The 5794-nt window shown below is 32.9% G+C and overlaps 1 long non-coding RNA gene across 1 annotated transcript; it reads right to left on the bottom strand.

The window, feature by feature from the left end:
- Window positions 1-913: 913 nt before the first annotated feature.
- On the bottom strand, window positions 914-5429 carry LOC136350192 (uncharacterized). The gene is made up of 2 exons (XR_010734107.1): window positions 5260-5429; window positions 914-5002 (listed from the first exon to the last, which is right to left on the bottom strand). It is a non-coding gene; the product is annotated as an uncharacterized lncRNA (long non-coding RNA).
- Between the last annotated feature and the right edge of the window lie 365 nt (window positions 5430-5794).

Here is a 5794-nt window from a genome sequence, read left to right on the forward strand (position 1 = left end):
ATAGAAAATTCATTAAGGATTTTGCAAAACTAACAAAACCAATGACACGATGCCTAAAGAAAAATGAAAGGATCGTTCATAGTCCAGAATTCGTGAATGGTTTTGAAACTTGCAAAAACGTCCTAATGAACGACCCTATATTACAGTATCCAGAATTTGAGAAACCATTTAACTTGACAACAGATGCCTCAAACTATGCCATAGATGCTATAGGTTTTATCCCAGGGGCCAGTGGGTAGCGATCTACCTATAGCATATGTTTCTCGTACCTTAAATTCCGCAGAGACCAACTATAGCACTATTGAAAAAGAACTACTGGCAATTGTGTGGGCTGTAAAATACTTCAGGCCCTATTTGTTTGGGAAAAGATTCAGGATCATCAGTGACCATAAACCTCTATAATGGTTATTCTCCCTTAAAGAACCCAATTCCAAACTTGTAAGATGGAGACTAAAACTAGAAAAATATGATTACGAAATAGTATACAAAAAAAGAAAACTAAACACCAACGCTGATGCATTATCCCGAATACACATCAATCATGCAGAAGAAAACACTATCCCAGAAAACTACCCAGACGACATCTCCCTATTAGTAAATCTTGGTCTTAATAACGACGAGTTAGAACCTCATTTAAATGCAGATGACATAAATGAAATAATCGACTCCTGGAGTAAAGACATTAATAAGGAAGCCACAGCTCCACCAGGCGTACAACTAACCTCAAACAACGCACGATTGACGAACGGATCAACGGTACATAACACCAATGACCAAGAAGAAGATAGCAATACTGTACATCCAAGCGTAGAAAAGCCTATAATAAGAGCACCATGTGTAGAAAAATGTGTCAATCAACACCAAACCCAGTTAATATTTATAAATAATAAACAAACAAACAAAAATCTCAAAGTTATAAAAGAAAAAAATATTTAATAAACCAAAATTAAGAATATTTATTAACCACAATAGTACGGAACAGGATATCTGCAATCTGATTAAAAATTGGTTAATTCCAAAGATCACACACTGCTCTTGCACTTCTTGGATAAAGATTTAGAACTCATAAATTTAAGTCTTTCAAAAATAATTCCTTTAAACTTTTTATATATAATAACTTCTTAACTGATGTAACAGACGTTGAAGAACAAAAAGTAAAAATTCAACTATATCGCGAATCAAAAACATCTCATAGAGGAATTCAGGAAAATTTAAAAGCAATAAAAAAATACCTATACTGGCCAAATATTGACAATAACGTACGACAATACATAAACACATGTGAAACTTGTCTGAAAGCTTTAAATATGAAAGGCATCCCAATAAGTTAATTTTTAAACCTACTCCTTTTAGGTGGATGAACCCTTTGACCACATATATTATATCGACGTTTACAAAACCTATAGTCAATATTTCCTAACATTCCTAGATTAATTTTCTAAATTTAGACAAGCTTATCCAATAAACAGCGTTTCCGCAGTGAAAATCCTCAACAAATTAGTAATATTTATATAACGCACTTTGGAATACCTAGGAAAATCACTGTAGATAACGATCATGAATTCAAAAATAATCTTGTGCAAGAATTTTGTAAAACTCATAATATTGAAATACATTACACCACATTATACAACTTATCAGGCAACAGTCCTGTCGAAAGATTTCATTCTACTTTATCAGAAATAATTTTAACCCTTAAGAAAAATAAACAAAGAAAACGTAATAACACTAATGAATTACGCTCTTTTGTCTTATAATAATTCTATCCATTCCGTGACATAATATTCACCTTTCCAAATTGTTAGAGAGAAAATATCATACAAGAACCCTTTTGAATTAAATGAAGCGGACAAAATCAACGAATATATGCTAGAACACATTGCAAACCTTAAGACCTTACAAAAAGACGTAAATAACAAACTAATAAACAAACAAACACGATCCTTATAAAAAGCTAATAAAAACAGAAAAGAAAACGTCAAAATTAATAACAATAAGGATTTATACAGAAAAACGCATAGAAACAGAAACGAAAGAAAAACCAGAGATAGATACCAAAAACCAGAATATCCAATAAAAATTTCAAACAATAAAATTAAGTCAAAAAATAAAGCATATCATAAAAATTATCTGAAACCCCAACTATTTGTTTCAGGAGAAGAGAATCATGAATCTAACGACGATAACTGTGATTCTGATACTCCCCTCAGTATTTATCTTAAAGCTAAAACCCGTAGATAATCCCATCCTTCCCATATCATTAGGACAATCGAAAATAATCACGTCCAGACATACATTCATTTATCATGTAAATACCACTAACATTTTATTAACTCTACACCAAATTAGGCATGTAATTAACCATTCTATGAAACATTCTATAATCTCAAATAACTCTCAAATTTCAAGTAAAACTGTTAACACTAGACGTAAGGTTGATTAATGCATGATTCTCTTAGAACACCTCACCCAAAGGATCGGTATCTTTAACATCACTAAAGAACTACATCGAACTAAGCGAGGTATATTCAACATCATTGGTAAAACCTCTATATGGTTATTTGGAACTTTAGATAACGATGATAAAACCTTCCTTGTCAACTATTTAAATAATCTAAAAAACAACAACAAAACTCTAGAACCAGATTTTAACAACCAGAAAACTTTCCTAAAGCCATTGTCAGACAGTTATATAAATAAAATTCAAAATATTAAATCAAGTCAAGATTAACTCAATTTGGAAATAAAACAAATATCGCAACAACTGGATATTGAGCAATAACACAACATGATTTTTAATATAGCAGACATGAGTTTTAGTCAACTTCTGAATGTTCAGCATATAATTGATAACGTCGAGAATACAGTTACTTTTACAAAAATAAATATTTTACATCCATCTATTCCTCCTCTAAAAAATTAAAAAAATATACTATATATAAATTAAATGCCCTATATGGCTCTGAGAAAATTATTAAATTCAGAAATAAACTTAACTACTACAATTATTTTGGAACACAAGTAGAGGTAAAAAAAAATTATATTAGTCAAAATTCATATTCCAATCACGATGTCTCAATACAGATACCTCCATATGTACTTCGTCCCAATCCAAAACCAAATCATCATCCTAAATCATCCTTATCTACTACTCAACACCGAGAATTTTTGGATAACCTCCGAAGACTGTAACAAAATTGAAGATTGGTATATGTGTCAACAAAGCTATCTAGTCAAACAACAACCCTGCGTAGCCAACCTAGTTCGCCGAGGGAAAATGGAATGCTCCTGGGACCATGTCTTAGTAGAAAAAACCCATGTTCAGCAGATAAGTGGAAGTGACATTCTAATCATACCCACCATACCAGACACAGTACAAACTTTCTGTGTAAATGATGGATTCCTCAAAATCTCCAAACCCACTATTATAACTTTGAAAAAATGTTATATCATAATTAATGGAAAGACATACAAGAAGGAAGAAACCACCAAAAAAGAATACATATTAGAGCTCCCGGTAGTAAACGTACCAAGATTAACAATAACAGAAAACATTCAGTTAACCCTCAAGAAAGTGAAGCTAGAAGACCTAAAAAGACTTCATCAGCTTTCCAACGCCTTACGATTGGAAACGTATTCCAAGAAGGGACCAAACACCCACCAATGGACAAACTCTTTGCTAATCTGTCTATTAGTTTCGTCTCTTGTATGTTTAAGATATCTATACAAAAATCACAAATTGAACTGCTTCATGAAACAAACGCCATCACCTCAGAAAACTTCAGAAAACCTCGGAACCCACGTTTTCTGAACTTAAGAAGGAAGAAGTCATGTAGTCCACACTAGCCCATCCAATGACATTATCAATATATACCACTGGACTTTATATTGGACTTCATTAAGACCTCATCGATAGATAACTGTATAAAACCACCCTTAGAATAGTTAAGATTTTCATTATTCTCATAATATTCAGTTAAGTAGTTATGCTGTAAGTCTGATCAAGTTTATGTTATTTCTTGCAAGATAATAAAGTTGTTTTTAAATTCGTTTAAAAAAACCATTAATCGAAAAGAAGTAACTTAATTCGTGTCATAGGAATCCTTTCCCACGAGACTGCAAATCGAATATTTCCTTGGAAATTGCAGAACCAGCAAACTTGCAATATAAATGGTTAGAATTACTAATTAAAGGAGCTTCTTGATGTTTAGACTTATAATAGAATATTGGTGTAGTATTCTCTACGTTTTTTTTATCTTCTTTTCCTGGACTAAATCGTAACATGTATATTAATTAATACTGTTTTGTCATCTATGACTGTTATTTTTTACGCCACTATTTAAAATGTGTTGTTATGTTACAATTTTCAATTATTAAACTACCAACAAAAGGTTGGTGGATTATTTCAAAGACACGTTGTTGATACATTGTAGTAGCCACATAAATGAGAACCGTAATAAAGATGTATCAACTAATTTAATATAATGGAAATTTAAATACAAATTATTGTAATTTTACTTAAATAAATATTATCTTCCGATAAACATTTCTCACATTGTTAATAAAACAATACCCTAAGATGAAAAAAGCAAATTTCTCAGTCCAAATAAATGCAAAATATATGAGAACTCTTTGAAAGTATAGATGTGGTTGCTTTTGGAAGAATAAAAAAATTGTTAAATGATTAGGACTCAAACCACCAGAAAGTCAGGCACATCCAGTTAACACTTGAAACGCAAGAAAGTCCAATTTTACTTATTCTAAATTGCAAGTAAAAATGATGGACCAAAGTTGACTGTACGTACCTTGGTGAAAGCCGTGGAGCCGTGGAAAAAGCCCTACTTTCTCAACCATCCCAGAAATTGAAGACCCAACCGATGCTATATCCCGAAGACTCTGAAGGATAATGATAGTTGCTTGCTCTAGTGGATAGTAGAATCTTTTTAACTTCGTCGGGGTAGAACATGGCAGTATCACATGTTTTGGCTGTGGTTTCTGTGCACTAAAATAAGAGGAATAGTTATGGGTAAATCCCAATTACAGGGGAACAGTCGATGAATCGAAGCTCGATGAAAATAATATGGTCCTCTATGAAAGATCTACTACTTTAGGACAATGTTAATGATAAGTTTTGATTGCGTTGGGAGGAAGGGAAATTTTATTATTAGTTCCCATATATCGGGAATAGGAGAGCACACATTTTGTAAACGAGGAATCGTTGGAAAACCCTCTAGGAATGAGTTTCATTTTTTTTCTTACCTCTTCTTGTTTCGTTAAATATTCTCTTAATCGATCGGGATGAGACCCTTTCTTATTTTTTGCTTCTCGGTTTTAAATGAGATTATATTTTTATTTCGGATCCAATAGTTGAAGTTAATTTCCACTTTTCTGCTAATGAAAAACAAACGACGAACTTTCCCGGTCCGATTACTGACACGTAAATGTCATAATTGTCATTCGATATGTTTGTCGGGTTAGCAGTCGTAGTGTTTTCGCTGTCCGACCTTAGTTTATCTTTAGGATGTAGAGTAGTTTTTAGGTACTAGTAAATATGTATATGTCGGAGATTTATTAGTCCTTAAGTGATAAAGTGTAACATTACTAGCTGATAATATGACGAAGGGCAAGCTGACAGGGCCACCTTAAGGAAAAGCTCTGTCGAACGGGGTCGCCACCATCAAGGGCGAAATTGAGAGGCCATGTGTGCGGGCCTTCGTGGGAAACAGGGACTAGCAAGTACCTTACCCCTCGGATTCGAAGGAGTCGCGAGATCTGGAAAACGAGAAACCGAAAA

The sequence above is a fragment of the Euwallacea fornicatus genome, unplaced genomic scaffold, assembly GCF_040115645.1.
Source record: "Euwallacea fornicatus isolate EFF26 unplaced genomic scaffold, ASM4011564v1 scaffold_153, whole genome shotgun sequence".
Taxonomy (NCBI): domain Eukaryota; kingdom Metazoa; phylum Arthropoda; class Insecta; order Coleoptera; family Curculionidae; genus Euwallacea; species Euwallacea fornicatus.